The sequence below is a fragment of the Temnothorax longispinosus genome, chromosome 5, assembly GCF_030848805.1.
Source record: "Temnothorax longispinosus isolate EJ_2023e chromosome 5, Tlon_JGU_v1, whole genome shotgun sequence".
Lineage (NCBI taxonomy): Eukaryota > Metazoa > Arthropoda > Insecta > Hymenoptera > Formicidae > Temnothorax > Temnothorax longispinosus.
In genome coordinates this window covers 9,769,460-9,786,573 of record NC_092362.1, presented here as the reverse complement: position 1 = coordinate 9,786,573, position 17,114 = coordinate 9,769,460, and the positions used below count along the sequence as shown (strand labels likewise).

At 35.0% G+C, this 17,114-nt stretch overlaps 1 long non-coding RNA gene across 4 annotated transcripts; it reads right to left on the bottom strand.

Moving 5' to 3' along the window:
• Positions 1 to 11,253: 11,253 nt before the first annotated feature.
• On the bottom strand, positions 11,254 to 15,053 carry LOC139813140 (uncharacterized). 4 transcript variants are annotated; one of them, XR_011732048.1, is made up of 8 exons: positions 14,896 to 15,053; positions 14,496 to 14,673; positions 13,984 to 14,116; positions 13,830 to 13,907; positions 13,324 to 13,721; positions 12,463 to 12,928; positions 11,882 to 12,034; positions 11,254 to 11,812 (listed from the first exon to the last, which is right to left on the bottom strand). It is a non-coding gene; the product is annotated as an uncharacterized lncRNA (long non-coding RNA). The 4 variants fall into 4 exon arrangements; XR_011732049.1 differs by lacking the exon at positions 14,496 to 14,673; XR_011732047.1 differs by lacking the exon at positions 14,896 to 15,053 and having other exon boundaries at positions 14,496 to 14,878.
• Between the last annotated feature and the right edge of the window lie 2,061 nt (positions 15,054 to 17,114).

Genomic DNA, 17,114 nt, shown 5'->3' with positions numbered 1-17,114 from the left:
AGAGACCCATACCTGATTCCTATTACTTACCTGTCGGCGTTCCACGATCCAATCAGAGGCGTGAGATCCCGCGACGGTCCAGCGAAGGTCCTGAGGCGTAGTCAGTGGTGCGCAGCTGCAGTCCTGAGACGGTCCACGGAGCGGTCCAGCGGAGATCCAGAGTCTACGAGGAGAACCTGAAACAAACAGAAAAGGGGAATTAGTGCAAGTCATCGAAAGGGTCAGTAAATTCCATTAATCTTTCTCGGTAGGCATAGATCAAAACCGAGTGGCGACCGTATGAACCAAGCATAAGAGCGAGTGATGGTAACACCGAACCTCCGTCCGGTCACACTGTCTGTATGACCGACAAACGTACCGTTTTCTATATTATCGACTTATATCTGTCCTTATATAAACAAAGATATAAGACAAGAATAGCATGCTACCAAATGTTTCTAAATCTTGCGTTGGAGGGTTTATCAATGTTTTTCTTGTTGTGCACGTTGAAAAATTTTCTATATAAAATCAAAGTTCTCCCGATTTATTATGGTATATGTACGGCACGTCTGGAAAAGGATTTCTTATTCTGTCAACGTAATACGACGCTACGTGCCGACAAAAAATGCCGGTAAAACAGACGGTTCCAGCACAAGAGGGTGCTCAGGTGTGGCAATTTATGGCTATTTTTGTTTTTTGATGGCGATATGATTTTCAGATTTCGCGACTGACGATTTTCTGGCTACTGATGGTTCAAAAAGCAATTTTTCGACTATCATAAATGTGCACATATGGGCGCATTCAGGAGATTAATCAAAAGTTAAAACTTTACACTTTTCACGTTTCCGCTCTAAGGAAAAAGTTACATAATCATTACTCACAGACCAAGTCGCCGAGTAGCAGTCGAACGTAATTGGCTCTTACTTTTAGAATCAATTTACCAACTAATTAACGTAGAGGACCGATATCAATAGACTGCTGTTTTTTACACGCCTCCCTTAATAACATTGGTAGTTTTAAAATACATAAGCAAGTGTATGTAGATTGAAAATTCAGAAGCCATAGGCAGTATGCAGACACCATAGCGCCGGCGCATATGACTTCTGCATTCGTGCTCATGGCTCTATGTGCTTCCATCTTTAAGGTGAAATTGTATGGGCAGTGAAAAGCAGCAGCATATTGTATTGATTGGCTACAAAATAGACAAGTTGTCGAGTTTCTGAAACTTTTCTATTTGGTAGCCCATCAGTACGATCTACCGCTACTTTTCACTGTCCATGAAATTTCACCTTTAGGCTGGCAAATCACAGCTATTCCCTTCTTCTAAAGAATAAATGTGATTGGCTAGTTCCGCTATTCTAAAAACTACCGATGTTATTAAACTCGATTAACGGCGCCGTGTAACAACCCACAAGCTCCCAGCCAGCGACCTCTACAGTAATGAAACTTACGATACATGAAAAAATCTGCTTAATTTGCTCCTTCATAATATGCATGTTTCATAATTTGCTCCATTTTACTTTTTTTATAAATAAATGATAAAGTTAGTAACAATGTAAACGTTAATATAAGCGAAAATCATTAGAATTTGTAGATTTGCAAGGTACAGAAAAATTGCTCCCTTTTTGTTTGAATTTGCTCCACCTTTACAAACTAATTATCTACAGTATTTATTAAGAAAAACGTAAATAATTGCTTTATGCAGTTCGGAGGTTATCAAGAAATTGTGCGCATGCGCAGTACTTAGCGCCTGCGCAACAGAAATCGAGCGCGCCATTTTTTAAATTATTCATTTTTCTTTAATTTGCTTTATACAGTTTGCGAGATATCTATCATTAGAATTTGTACATTCTCAAGGCACAGACAAATTGCTCCATTCTTGTTTCAATTTGCTCCACCTTTAAAAACTAATTATTTACAGTATTTATTAAGAAAAAAATAAAAATTATCGTTTTATGCATTTTGCAGGATATCAATCATTGAAATTTGTACATTCTCAAGGCACAGACAATTTGCTCCATTTTTGTTTCAATTTGCTCCACCTTTACAAACTAATTATCTACAGTATTTATTAAGAAAAACGTAAATAATTGCTTTATGCAGTTTGGAGGTTATCAAGCAATTGTGCGCATGCGCAAAAGTATTTAGCGACTGCGCAACAGAAATCGAGAACGCCATTTTTAAAATTGTCATTTTTCTTTAATTTGCTTTATGCATTTTGCGGGATATCAATCATTAGAATTTGTACATTCTCAGTGCACAGACAAATTGCTCCATTTTTGTTTCAATTTGCTCCACCTTTAAAAACTAATTATCTACAGTATTTATTAAGAAAAAAATAAAAATTATCGTTTTATGCATTTTGCGGGATATCAATCATTGGAATTTGTACATTCTCAAGGCACAGACAATTTGCTCCATTCTTGTTTCAATTTGCTCTACCTTTAAAAACTAATTATCTACAGTATTTATTAAGAAAAACGTAAATAATTGCTTTATGCAGTTTGGAGGTTATCAAGCAATTGTGCGCATGCGCAAAAGTATTTAGCGACTGCGCAACAGAAATCGAGAGCGCCATTTTTAAAATTGTCATTTTTCTTTAATTTGCTTTATGCATTTTGTGGGATATCAATCATTAGAATTTGTACATTCTCAGTGCACAGACGAATTGCTCCATTCTTGTTTCAATTTGCTCCACCTTTAAAAACTAATTATCTACTAATTATCTTATTTATTAAGAAATAAATAAAAATTATTGCTTTATGTATTTTGCGGGATATCAAGAAATTGTGCCCATGCGCAAAAGTATTGGCTGCGTTCAGCAGAAGTCAGCGCTTTTAGTAAGCGCTTTGGGCTGATTGGATTAAATTTGTAGATCCAGATGAATAGTCCTATCTCAATTAAAATGTAAAGTCTAAAGGTGAGATTTCATGGGCAGTGAAATGCTGCAGCAGCGAGCCGCAGTTCTAAATTTCTTAGAAAATTCCTAGGAAATTACTATACTTCCCTAGAAATTTTTAAACTTCTCTAGAAATTACTTAGTAATTTTTAGGAAATTACTAAACTGCTGCTCGCTGCTGCAGCATTTCACTGCCCATGAAAACCCACCTAAGGGCCAAAGCATATATGACAGTCGTAGTCGTGGACGTAAGTAATGCTGGGGGTCGATTCTGTATTTTGAGACGAGGTGAATATTACAAAAGTGAACAGATTTACTAGATTTCGACAAATGAAATTGTAGATTCTCTAGTGAATTTCCTCACTTTTGTAATTTTCACTTAGTCCCAAGATACAGAATCGATCCCCTGGGTCTACAATGCGAGTCGCAAAGTCGTGAGTCGCAAGAATTGACCAATCACAGTCCATTCGCCTAACGTGCACGGACCGGTTCGGACGTGTTTCGCGCGTAGTCACGGACGACGTTTTAACGTGTTCGGACGTGTCCCGCCCGAACGTAAAGATTTTTTTAAAGTATTGCGACTGATACTGTCTGCTTGCATTTGCCACTTAGACTTTGCTACTCAACAATTAGTAATCAACAAACAGTGGAAAATACTGGCCATATTGTCCTCGTGCTAGAGGCAGGAGCCATTAAACCCAAGAAGAAGAAGACCAATCACAGTCGAATTTGAGGAGAATAATCGACTGTGATTGGTCAATTTTTGCGACTCACGACTTTGCGACTTGCATTGTAGACCCAGCATTAAGGGTTGGCAGGAGTACATTTATTACTAGATCGTAAAATCCGTTTTACGGCCAAAATAATGAGAAAATCGCACTTTCATCATGATATTCGTAATCAGCAGCATCGCCTTCTAGAGGCTACAGAGCGATTTTTTGGACAAATGGTCGAAATTTAAAATTTTGCGAGTTTTTGTATGAAATCTCGAAAATTTTATTTTGCATGAAAAGGCACCTTTACGGTTTAAAAAATGGTTCCTTTTCCGCGATGCCGATTGGTTCTCTCGCTGCGCTTACTTCGCGAAGATCGCGTATTTTGACAGCTATGTGTATCAAGGGGTTAGTAGTGTAATATTAATTACTTAATATAAATTTAATTTGTTTACTACGTTAGTTCTGTTCCTACGTTGATAAAAAATTCTCTTTTCCTCTTGGACGTCATCAAGATTATTGTTTCAGATAAGTTTTACAAAATGTTCTTATTATAACCTTTATTCTTCTTTATTCGTTATATTTTATTTTACAAACGATACTTTGTGTTATATTTTATTTTCAGTTGCGGTTTTCATGTTTTTTGTACAAATGTTTTCTGTATATGGTTATATGTAATGCGAATCTTTAAATTGTGTTGGGAACATGCTCTTTACGGAGATTATACATCTATTATGGATCTAACAATAAGATGTAACAAAATTAAGTCTGAGATGAAGAAATGGAGCTGATGGTTGAACTGAATTGAATTACTTACGATGGTTTGTCATGTTTATTACTTCTATTCTATACGATATCTAAAATTGTTGTTATTTTATATCCTGATGCAAAAGAATGGAGCAATAATTGATTATTGTTGTCGAGTTGTATAGATAAGCCCATTAAAGTGAACTTCTTTCTGGATCAGAAGAAAGTTTTATTTTTGGTGGAAAAACCAGTGTGGAAATAAAGTGCGTTTGCATCATGCCAACGGATTACTTTCGCGTTGTGAATATGCAAGGAGTTGTATTTGATAGCACTTTTTGGAGGATTCCTGTGGATTGCGAAAGAGTAACTCGGTTTAAGATTATTGTTTCAGATAAGTTTTACAAAATGGTCTTATTATAATCTTTATTCTTTAGATCTTATTTTGCAAACAATACTTTGTGTTATATTTTATTTTCAGTTGCGGTTTTCATGTTTTTTGTACAAATGTTTTCTGTATATGGTTATAGCCTGATCTACAATGTGCTCTTTGCTTTCTGTTTTTTGCTCTTAACCTCTTTGCGATTATCTCGTATTTTGCAATTCCGTCGCGTAATGTGATGTTTCTTGTCTCTTCTGAAGTTCGTCAATTTTTATCTTGGGCGACAGAGAACAAAAAACATCGCGTTACGCAACGCAATTGCGAAATACGGGATAGTCGCAAACAGGTTAAGAGCAAAAAACAGGAAGCAAAGAGCACATTGTAGATCAGGCTTATATTTTATGCGAATCTTCAAATTGTGTTAGAAACATGCTTTTTTCAGAGATTATACATCTATTATGGATTTAAGATGTAACAAAATTTAAAGTTGTACAGTCTGAGATGAAGAAATGGAGCTAGTTTTTCTAAAAAAGGAGTTCAAACAATTAAAGTTCTCAATAAAACTGGAAGAAAGGAGTTAATGAATAAACATTTGGCTTGAGAACTAAAACTGAAGTGTGCTAAAAATGTAACGAAATCGACAAAAGTATGTAATTAACATTTTCATTCAACTTTAATATAGCATCCATTTCCTATTAAACTGATATTCATTAAAATATTCATTAAAATGTAATAACGTTGAAAGAACGATGTTTTTAGATTTTAAGGATCAACCTGTTTGGGAAAGATAAAAATCAAAACACAATTAATAGCTTGTTGATATGACTGATTAGTTATAATAATAATCCGTAAATAACAGTAGATTCCGTAAAAGTGGTGAATGTTACTTCCACAAAGGCGGTATTTAATTTGTCAGTAAATCCCTATAATTATCTCTTGCATGTTGACAAATTGATCACAGTCTGGGATACTTGATATTTTAAGAAACTAATTACTATAGTATCGCAAAGGCAAATTAATTACACACACATACATACACAATAATAACATTTATTGTGCTTCAGGGACAAGTATGGAAAGTATAAAATTTATAATTAATAATTAGTAAGATAATTAATATAATAAAATTCAATAAAATAAAATAAAATAAAATAACATTATTAATAAAAGATATATTTATAGCTTATTATGTAATAATAAATGTTATACTATAATATTATGATTAATATAAATATTTTTTTGTAATTCTCGTGAATTTTAATATCTTATGTATAGAATTAAGCTAATTTTTATATCTGGACACTTTTTATTAAATTTTTTTACCTTGGATTGAAGATCATTTCTTTTTTCCCACTCATTGTTTAAACGTCGACTATAAGCAACATAATGTCCAATTCCACCAGTATCTAATGGTGGTATAAATTCCACAGTTTCGCACAATAAAAAATTCTGCTCTTTAATCACAGATTAATAGACAGATAACCAATGGCCCCTCAAAAGTCGAGACCACCATTTCCGTGACTTGATTACCAACACACTTTGCCCCTTACCGACAGACTTTGCCCCTAGGATTGAGTCCGGACTAAATCACATTACAGACTTTGCCCCTGGTGCGAGTCCGGACTAAATATACCCGATTTTACCTACAGACTTTGCCCCTGGTGCGAATCCGGACTAATTTTGCAGTGATGCCAGATTTCAGCAGTGATGTCAGATGTTCGATGCTCGGTCAGCCGAGCCGCAGCCGGCGAGAATCGTGCTAGGCTTCTTGTTAATATCTCGGCGCTCGCGCGCGCGCGCACCTAGGTCTTGTCGTACTTATTAATAATTACTTATGACATTTATTGTCATTATATATATATATATATATATATATATATATATATATATCATTCATTACTTCGTTTATATATAATACATCGCTTAGTTTTATATATCATATATCGCTTAATTAGTTTATATATCACTTTGTTTTTATATCATACATCGCTTCCCAGGGAGAAACGCGAGATCACCCACCGGCGTTATGATTAAAAACTAGCGGTAAATAGCAAAAGTGTTATTTTTACTTTTATTAAAAATAAAAAAAAATTTCAATTAGGTATAAACAAAATAAAATAAAAAATTTAACCCTGAATTTAATTATTATTCTACACTGTAAAATCCAGTGTCTGGCAAAAAAACAAACTTTTGAAAAAAAAACATTAAAAATTTTTTTAACGTCAAGACGAGGTCAATGCCCTCATAGTGTTTCTCCCTGGGTTAGTTTATATATCACATTGCTTCGTATATGTATATATATGTATATATGTAGGTCTAGAGGTATGTTCCGGGACTGTTTACGTTTTTTGAAATGTACAGTCCTGGAATATAACGCATATATATGTAATCAGATTCAAAAAATTGTCCCGAAACGTGCCGTAGGACATGAATTTTTTCCAGGACAGTCCTGGAAACTGCCAAATGTCCTGGAATATACCGATGTAAAAAAATAAAAGTCCCGGAACATACTTCCGGACCTACATATATATATATATATATATATATATATATATATATATATGGAGGGGTAATTATCGGGTCCATTTCGGGGGTCTAGGAGTTAATATGGGGACATTTGGCACATTTGAGGTCCGGACCCGGTATTGTTCTAGATGAAAGGGATGATGTAGGGACCGGTCCCTATAATTCGCTCTATATTCAACGGATGATGTCGGGACCTGGTTTTCCAGGATTCAGCGGTTGATATGAGGACCGAATTCACTCGCGATTATTATAACTAAATGCTAAATATGATGATAAATATTGAGTCTATCTAATATATCATAACGCTAATAATGCGAGGGAAAGGTTAGAGAGATCAACACACTTCTATCGTATATCTATAAAATCTTCCCAACCATCTTCTGCGATGTAAGGTTCCATCTGAGGACCGCAAACAAAGAGCTACAGGAACTTTTTGGGACCATACTGTAAAAATATAATTATTAACTTATATTTATAGAAAGAATTGTAATGTAGATTTCTTTTATTGGTTATACATCATTTAATTTGTCTTAGTAAACGATGTTGTCAGAATCATTGTATCAAATATAAATTAAAAAACGTTCTTGCCACGGAGGCAGGTCGTACTTGTGTTCTGTCGAAAATATATACGTACGAAAGTATAAACTACTGATAGCAACTAAATGACGTAGTCACCGTTTCAATCAGGTTGAAACAATTTTATATATAATGATGGTCCTTTTTATCATGACTTAAATAACGGTACCCATAATATCCTTTATAAAACAGAAACGCTCCCACTATATACTAACTCAACCCAAGTGACATATATTATTCAAAAAATGTATAAAATCTTTAAATTGTGCCGCAAATCAGAAAAACATTTGATTAATAATAAAAATATTATTACGAAAAGATATCAATAACAAATAAAAAATTGTCATTATTAATAAAAGATGGTTAAATATCTTGCTAATAAATTAAAACTGATGAATTAATTAAGATGTAATATAACAAGAGAAAATTCTTACATAACAGCGCCAAGTGCTTTTGCATTAAATTTTCTTCGCAATCAAATTTTTTAAAAATTAAATTGCATAATTTTTTATTGGGTTTTCTAACTCCAATTAAATATATCACATATTACATTGAGTTAGGTAACGCATTTTTGTAACATTATTTTTTTATAATTAATATCCAAGCCATTGATTGAGCCTACTCAAAACTTGATTGCTTCAGCCATTATTGAAATCCGATAATCTCGAGTAAACGCAACTAACGGCTCAAGTAAAGACACGGACGTCTCGCACTGCGTCGCGCTACGCATGCCATGCACTTGATGTGAGACACTACCATGTACCGTATCTCTTGATTTGCAACGATCAGACTTTACAAGTGTTTGCTTTAGGCACAGAATAACATTCCAACTGCATGGTCCCAAGAAATACCGTTAGTACTCCATAATCGGTCCTCTTATGTACCCTTACAGGAAACAATATTGTTTTTTAATTACTACGTAAACTGAAGAAGTTTTTCAATTTTTGTCGATTACCGTCCGTCGATTCCAATTTACCAGCGTAAATACATTTACGAACTGGCTGACACCGAGTAATCGTGATAATATTATTTCCAGTTAGGACCCCGGAATCACCCTTACAACACAGTACCTGATACCGACAACTACCGTTACAATGCAGAATAAAAAAGGAAAGTTTACAGATAAACCATAAGTATTCCCATTCGCGATACAAACTTTGATGGGACATACGCTATTATGTGGGAATATGTATTTGCCAAAATTCGGACACTGACTAATTTTGAAAAGATTGTTTCCATCTGCGGTCTCAGTAAATACCCTTACAACACATATAGTACCCATAAGTACCGTTACAATAAATAATCGAAAATTAAAATATCATTGATAACTGGCCATAGTGTTATATTTTGTAAAAAATTGACGCATATCGTAACGCTATTATTTGCGGATTTACATTTAGCGACACGCGCAAACGTTGACATTTCTATTAAAAATTATGATCTCAGGATTTAATCTTATAACTCAGTAAGTCTACATTCCTAAGTATTGCTACAATGCGAAACAAAAAAATAATATCTACTGATAAACTATGAGGAGAACGATTTCTGTTATAAAGACTCAATGAGATCATACGCAATCTAGCTGTAAAAGAAAAAATAAAATAGCATTCTGTTAACATCTCAATGTAGGACAGCATTGAAGCAAATTCTAATTGAATAAAATAATATATAATTATTCGATGACTCTCTAATAATTTTGACTCTACCTAACTTGATATATTGGGGGAGAGAAATCTACTTTAATAAATGACCAACTTTTACATTAAAGAGGACGCAAATTCGAGTCAAAACGTCAGTGAGTACGTAATTTTATGTAATTATTGTTGAACAATATATTAATTGCACAACAACAACCGCGTCGACTCTCAGCAGTCTTATTTTCTTTCTTATTTATTAGTACAAAGCCTCAGGTTAACTTTAAATATCAAAGAATAACGAGTATAAATCAAGTAATCACTATTTACAACGTTGAGGCTTTATTAACAATTGCTTTGAACATAGAATAATATTTTAACCGAATGGTCCCAAGAAGTACCGCTTGTCGTCTGAAAGCGGTCCTTGTATATACCTTTACAAGAAACAATATTGTCTTTTAATTAGTACGTAAACTGAAGAAGTTTTCAATTTTTATCGATTACTTTCGATTCCAATTTACCAGCGCAGACACATTTACAAGCCGGCTGACACCGAGTAATCGTGCTAACATTATTTCTAGTTAGGATCCTGGAATCACCCTTACAACACAGTACTTGATACCGAAAACTACCGTTACAATGCAGAATAAAAAAAAAAAGTTTACAGATAAACCATAAGTAATTCCCATTCGCGATACAAATTTTGATGGAACATACGCTATTATGTGGGAATATGTATTTGCCAAAATTCGGACACTGACTAATTTTGAAAAGATTGTTCCCATTGCGGTCTCAGTAAATACCCTTACAACACATAGTACCGATAAGTACCGTTACAATAAATAATCAAAAATTAAAATATTATTGATAACTAGCCATAGTGTTATATTTCTTTAAAAAGTACGTAAACTGAAGAAGTTTCACAACGCAGGGTAAGATACAATAATTTAGACTATTTTTTTTTTATATTTTTACATTTATAATGTAAATTCAACATACAGATTTGTCACAATATATTTTTTTACATATTTCCGTTTTTTTGAATTTTGTTACATGTTTTAATTGTTGCATTATTCCAGTTAAAAACTGAATAATGCTGAATTAGCATCGCTTTAGAAACTCAAACCCGTAAAAAAGGTAATTGATTATAGTTTTTCCGTCGATAAATGATATTCAGAAACTACAAGTGTATCTCAGCGACAAATTAAGAAAAAATTATGAAGCTTTAAAAGAACATTTTTCGAAGAAGGCTTGAAATGATTTAGCTGCCAGTAGTCTGATTTCTATTCAGCTATTCAACAGACGTCGAGCAGGCGAAATCGAACGGATATTGATTAATGATTTTAAAAATTATCAAAAAATCGACGAAGACACAATTGGCGAAGCTTATACCAAATTTTCAATTGAAGAAAAGAAAGCAGCACAAAAATACGTGCAATTCACAATCCGGGGAAAGTTGAACCGTACAGTACCAGTGTTATTGCACAGGGAACTTCTAATGTGCTTAGAACTTCTTTTAAAAAACAGGCATTTGGCAAACGTAAATAAAAACAACCCGTATTTGTTCGGTATTCAGCTGTTCAACAGACGTCGACCAGGCGAAATCAAACGGATATTAATTAAAGATTTTCAGAAAGCAGCTCAAAAATACGTGCAATTCACAATCTGGGGAAAGTTATACCGTTCAATTTCGCCTGCTCGACGTCTGTTGAACAGCTGAATAGAAATGAGGCTACTGGCAGCTAAATCATTCCAAGTGTCGAAGAGAAGTTTTTGCATATAATCAGCAAGGCATGATGAACTCGTCACGAAATCTGTAGCAAGTTTTTTATACTTGGCATTCGGCCTCCGCGTAACTATTCGTTCTCCAGTATTAATAGCTCTATTCGTATTAAAATAGAATTGTCCACGTTTTCGAATTTTTTCCATTATTTTCTTCCGTTCGTTAGATCCTTTCTCGAAGCTCAAAAATTGAACTACTTCCTCTTCATCCTTGTGCTTACGGATAACATGTCGGCTTAACTTCCCTTGTTCCGCCTTGCAGAAAACACAAAAATTCTTTTTAATTCCAGATTCAGCGCTTTTTACAAACATTTCCACGTCGTCTGGTGCGCTGGTTCAACTTTATTGACTGTAAAAGAAGCATCCAAATCCGTCGATATGTTTTGAGATGTCGTAGAAACATTATTAATATCGGTATCATTCTGTTCTTTTTGTCCTATGCTACCATTCAAACTCTCAAAATCAGGCACGTACGAAAAATTGCTGGAGTTATTAAAGACGACAGAGCTGCGACCGTCGTTCTCCTTATCAGAAAGATCGGGCTTGTTAGGGACCTCGCTAATCAATCGATTAGCATCTACAATATAAAGAAGAAGTTGTTCAAAAGCGTTGTGAAATAAAAAATATTACAGATTGGACATCTAACCTTCGCTTGTACGACAATTTGGAATCGGAAGCTCTGTGTCTTTTCTTTCGTCAACGTCATTATTTTGTTTTTGTTATGGAAGCACAGATTTATAAACATTAAACGCAATATCGTCCCAATCTCATACGCTATTATTAAAATCGGCACTGTTATCTGCAAAAAAACAAACCAAAAGTTAAATACATATTCATAAATTCTTCACACGCTGCAATTGTCATCAACTGGGCCACTTTATATTCATTTAATTATAACATCTTTCAGATTTATTTTACGTACACTTTATCTAAATTCGACAACGAAAAGTCATCTTTCCACATATTTACTTTTGCCAAGCAATAAAAAATGTGCACAAAACAAAAGGTAAAAAGTTTTAGTCGCAAAAAGCGTTAATAAATTTAACTTTAATTATATTATCTATTTTATCTTTATCTTAGAGCAAGCGCAAAAGCGACTTTTTGTATTTTATTCTAAAAATGTTACATATACTTTTGATAATCGTACAAAACTAGAATAACACTCCGGATAATATCAGTTGATGAAGAATGCTTTATTTATTTAAATCTATATTACTTTATACGAACCTTCCTCAGAAACTGTTAAATTTGTTAGAGAAGTCGGAGTGATGCTTAGAATAGCCAAGTTTTTAAATGCATCAGGGTGTTGCAAAACACTTGCAGAAAGTTTCGTTGGCATAGTTTTTAATGTGGTATTTGAGGACATCTGATCAACGAATAGGTTAGTGTGTTGTTATCAGTTGCCGGAAACATTTCGCACTCTTTAGTCTGACTGGACTCTTCACTCGCATTATTTGCCGGCAATGTTTTCGATAAATGAACAATTTCCTCGACAAAGCAAAAGGTTCCAATGTTTTCGAGAGAAATAGGTTGTCTGCGAAAGAAGCTCCGGAGAAAAGACATCATCATTTCCTGATTCGATTTTAATAAATTAGTTACTATGATCAAACGCAATATTTATAAAGGTGATCCTGCAGTATCCGTTGTCATTTTTTTTTAAATAATATTGAAAGAATAAATTCTTCACCGTTAACTGAAATACAAAAAAAACGCTTTTCACCATGCAGTTATTGAAGTATTGTAAATCGTCATACAGCTTAACATAAATCTATATTTAGATCTAAGGAAAAGAAGCGAGATTGTCAATGAAGTAATTTTATTAAAAAATTTATAAACTTTATAGGGTAACCCCAAAACGTATCAATGAAAAGTTTCTTAGGAACGTTTTATTCAGCCATAATAAGATTTTATCATATAACTTGCAATATAACACGAGAGAAAAAGATATCGGATGCAAGTCTGATGTGGGGCTGCACCACTTCCTACGCTATTACTCTGCATTATTCCCACGACAATGTCTATTACAGTGTTATCTAAAAAAGGACATCGAATATCAAAATAGAGTAAATTTTCAGAAAGTGTGCTCACTTTTACTTTGTGCTGCTAGCTGTGGCTCGTTGGAACATGTATAATCGACACTCGTACCAGTTAGTTTGTTTTCTCTTCTGAAAGCAATTCGATCGTTTCAGCTTCATTGAGCTCTGAATCAGTTGTATTTGATGGCAATATCTCCGACAAACACACACTTCGGATTGCAAGACTTGACTTGTTTGAGCACGTAAGATTAACGTCTTGTCCAATTTGTTTATTATCCGCTGCTGGAGACAATGCGATCGCTTTAGCTTTTTCAAGCTCAATTTTAGCCATATTCAATGGTAAAATCCCCAACGAACAAACACTCTCAGTGAAGAAGGAACGAATTGAATCATTTTCGAGAAAAGTTGGCGTCTTTGTCAAAACCTTTAGCAAATCTATTTCAACAATTGCTGTAAGAAACTCGATTTTAATAAACTATAGAGTTTCTCTATAAAAATACAAAATTTAATAAATAGTTTTTATTCGAGTAGCAAATCATCTTCGTAAAATATACGTACGTGCATATCCATCGTTTGCGCGATTGAAACGTAGTTCTTTCCTCTGTACCTTCGTAGAGAGATCTGTTTTTTTATGTCCTGTAAATATATAGCCTCGTGGATGAATGTAAACACACTACGACCTACACTAACATTATTTAGATATTACAAATACCTGTGTTTATTGAAGTACGAGGTTTTTTTGGAAGATTTGGCCGATGAAGCATACTTGGCAGAAGAGATTTCTTTGTTGAGTTCTCTTTTCGTTTCCAGTTCATTCTTTAAAGCAATAAGCTTATCTTTCTCGCCTGAAAATTCGCAAATAAACTTGAACAAAAATTGAAGTAAATAAATACACATACGTCTAACGGTACTCAATTTCAATAAAAACTAAATTTTATTTCAATTTTATTTTAGAATAAAATGTTGATTATCATATATATTTCATAGTATGGGTAATTCTAGGGACCGAAAACAGAAACGGAAAAGTGCTTTCCAGGACCATATGCGAATATAATTTAAAAAAAACAGCTCTCTGTAAAAATATCCGTTTAATTAACAGTAGTTTCTATTATCGAAGAACTTATGCGTTAACAGTCAATGGAATGTGTGTTTCAATACGATAGACATGTAAACGAAGATCTTTGCCAATATCTTTAAACTCGATCAAAGTTATTTATTTCTTACCGATTGTGAGATGCACTACGATTCGCATTAGTTTTAACTTGAAATATGACTGTACGAGCAATACATCCTCTTCTTTATCCTTAAGTAAAGATATTCTCTACACGTTATTTTCAACTCGTAATAGTAATAAATTGCAATTACAACCACCAAATATTATTACGGCAATCTATATCGCATACTGAATTGAAAGAGTAATTTCAGAGACTAGGTTATATTCGACTATACAAGCACGCCATATATATTACTACAGATTTAATACTATAATGACTATATAATAAATGCGTGAATAACCTTACAATTTGATCTTTGTTTCACAATATAAAATATGAATTAGATTATCATCAAGAGCTATGATTTTTCCGACGTATCGTCCACTACTCTTGTATCGAATACTACATACATTTTTCTTTTTTATTATATCTCTTTCTTTACAGATATACGCCGTCTTCGAAAAGCACTAAAGCAAACATTTTCTATTCAATATCCACGATCGCTGGCGTTTTACGGAGAGTCCTGGCGCGTTCCGTTACTCATCTTCTTCTTCTTCTTAGGTTTAAAGGCTCCTGCCTCTTTTAAAAAATTTTTCGTTCGGGCGGAACACGTCCGAACACGTTAAAACGTGTCGTCCGTGTCTACACGCGAAACACGTTCTAACTAGTCCGCGTACGTTGAGCGAATATATCGTTCCGTTACTCGTATGATGCGCATGCATCACTTATCCTTGTTTAGCATTCGGTGAGCAACAAAGATAAGTGATGCAGAGAGAGGCGCCAACGGGTCATGTGATCAGCCCTCCGTGATTGGCTGGCAACAATGGCCGCGTAAAGGAAACACAACTGCTGAGTGAGCTGCTAGTGATTCTGAAAGGCCATTACACGTAATTAAGTTTTAGTTATAATCATAAGGCCGTAAAAAAATAGACCAATCACAGTCGATTATTCTTCTTTCGATTATGACTAAAACTTTGTTACGTGCAATGGCCTTAGTCCCAGTTCAACAGTGGCCAGTTAGCTTAACTATTAAAGCTAACTGGCCACTGTTGAACTGGGCCTTAATATAATTGGTTCTTACCTTTGGTTCTTCTCCGGATCTAAAAGTAAGAACTAATCATAATAAGCGCTCACTCAACAGTTGTGTTTCCTGAACGCGGCCATTCTGTATTGACGTCGCAATATCGTAATGTCCACCTTACTACATATTGTTTCCAACCAATCACAGAGGGTTGGTCACATGACCCGTTGGCGCCTCTTTCTTCTAGAGATTCTCTAGGGCGCGTTTCGTTAAGCGGGGAGCACACACTTCTGCATAACGGATAATGCGTAAGCATAAGAAAATCGATTGGTCCATATACATGTGCATAAGGAAATAAACCAATCAATTTTATTATGCTTACGCATTATGCGTTGTGCAGAAGTGTGTGCTCCCCGCTTTACTGCTTAAATTTTTTTATGTGCCACGGCCTTTATGCGTGTCATGCAAGTAAGCGGGGAACACACACTTCTGCACAACGCATAATGCGTAAGCATAATAAACTCGATTGGTTTATTTCCTTATGCACATGTATATGGACCAATCGATTTTCTTATGCTTACGCATTATCCGTTATGCAGAAGTGTGCGTGCTCCCCGCTTAACGAAACGCGCCCTAGAGAATCTGTAGAAGAAAGAGGCGCCAACGGGTCATGTGACCAACCCTCTGTGATTGGCTGGAAACAATATGTAGTAAGGTGGACATTACGATATTGCGACGTCAATACAGAATGGCCGCGTTCAGGAAACACAACTGTTGAGTGAGCGCTTATTATGATTAGTTCTTACCCTTAGATCCGGAGAAGAACCAAAGGTAAGAACCAATCATATTAAGGCCCAGTTCAACAGTGGCCAGTTAGCTTTAATAGTTAACTCTCACTCTCTGTTTCTTTCTAACCTCAAAGGTTAGAAAGAGACGGAGAGTGAGAGTTAACTACTAGTTAAGCTAACTGGCCACTGTTGAACTGGGCCTAAGGCCATTGCACGTAACAAAGTTTTAAGCCCCGGACACACACTTTTTCGTAACAGTAACAGTAAAGTTTCGACCAATCGCGTTGCTCGATTCGGGAACGTACGGCCGTACGTTCTCGATTCGAGCAACGCGATTGGTCGAAACTTTACTGTTACTGTTACGAAAAAGTATGTGTCCGGGCCTTTAGTCATAATCGAAAGGAGAATAATCGGCTGTGATTGGTCTATTTTCTTACGGCCTTATGATTATGACTAAAACTTTATTACGTGCAATGGCCTTTTAGAATCACTAGCAGCTCACTCAGCAGGGTTGCGTTCCAAAATTCACTCTGGGTAACTAAAATCTATAGTTTACGTCACTGTACACTATAGCATTTTAAGGCAATTTTTGGCGTGACTCTGGTATAAGCAACCAAAGAGTACCAAACTGCACCAGAACCAATAGCAGCCACGGATAGCAACTTTGGTATATGTACCAAACCATACCAAACGATCGCCAAAAATCGCCTTTAGTTAACTAGAGTGAATTTTGGAACGCAACCCAGTTGTGTTTCCTTTACGCGGCCATTGTTGCCAGCCAATCACGGAGGGCTGATCACATGACCCGTTAGCGCCGTTG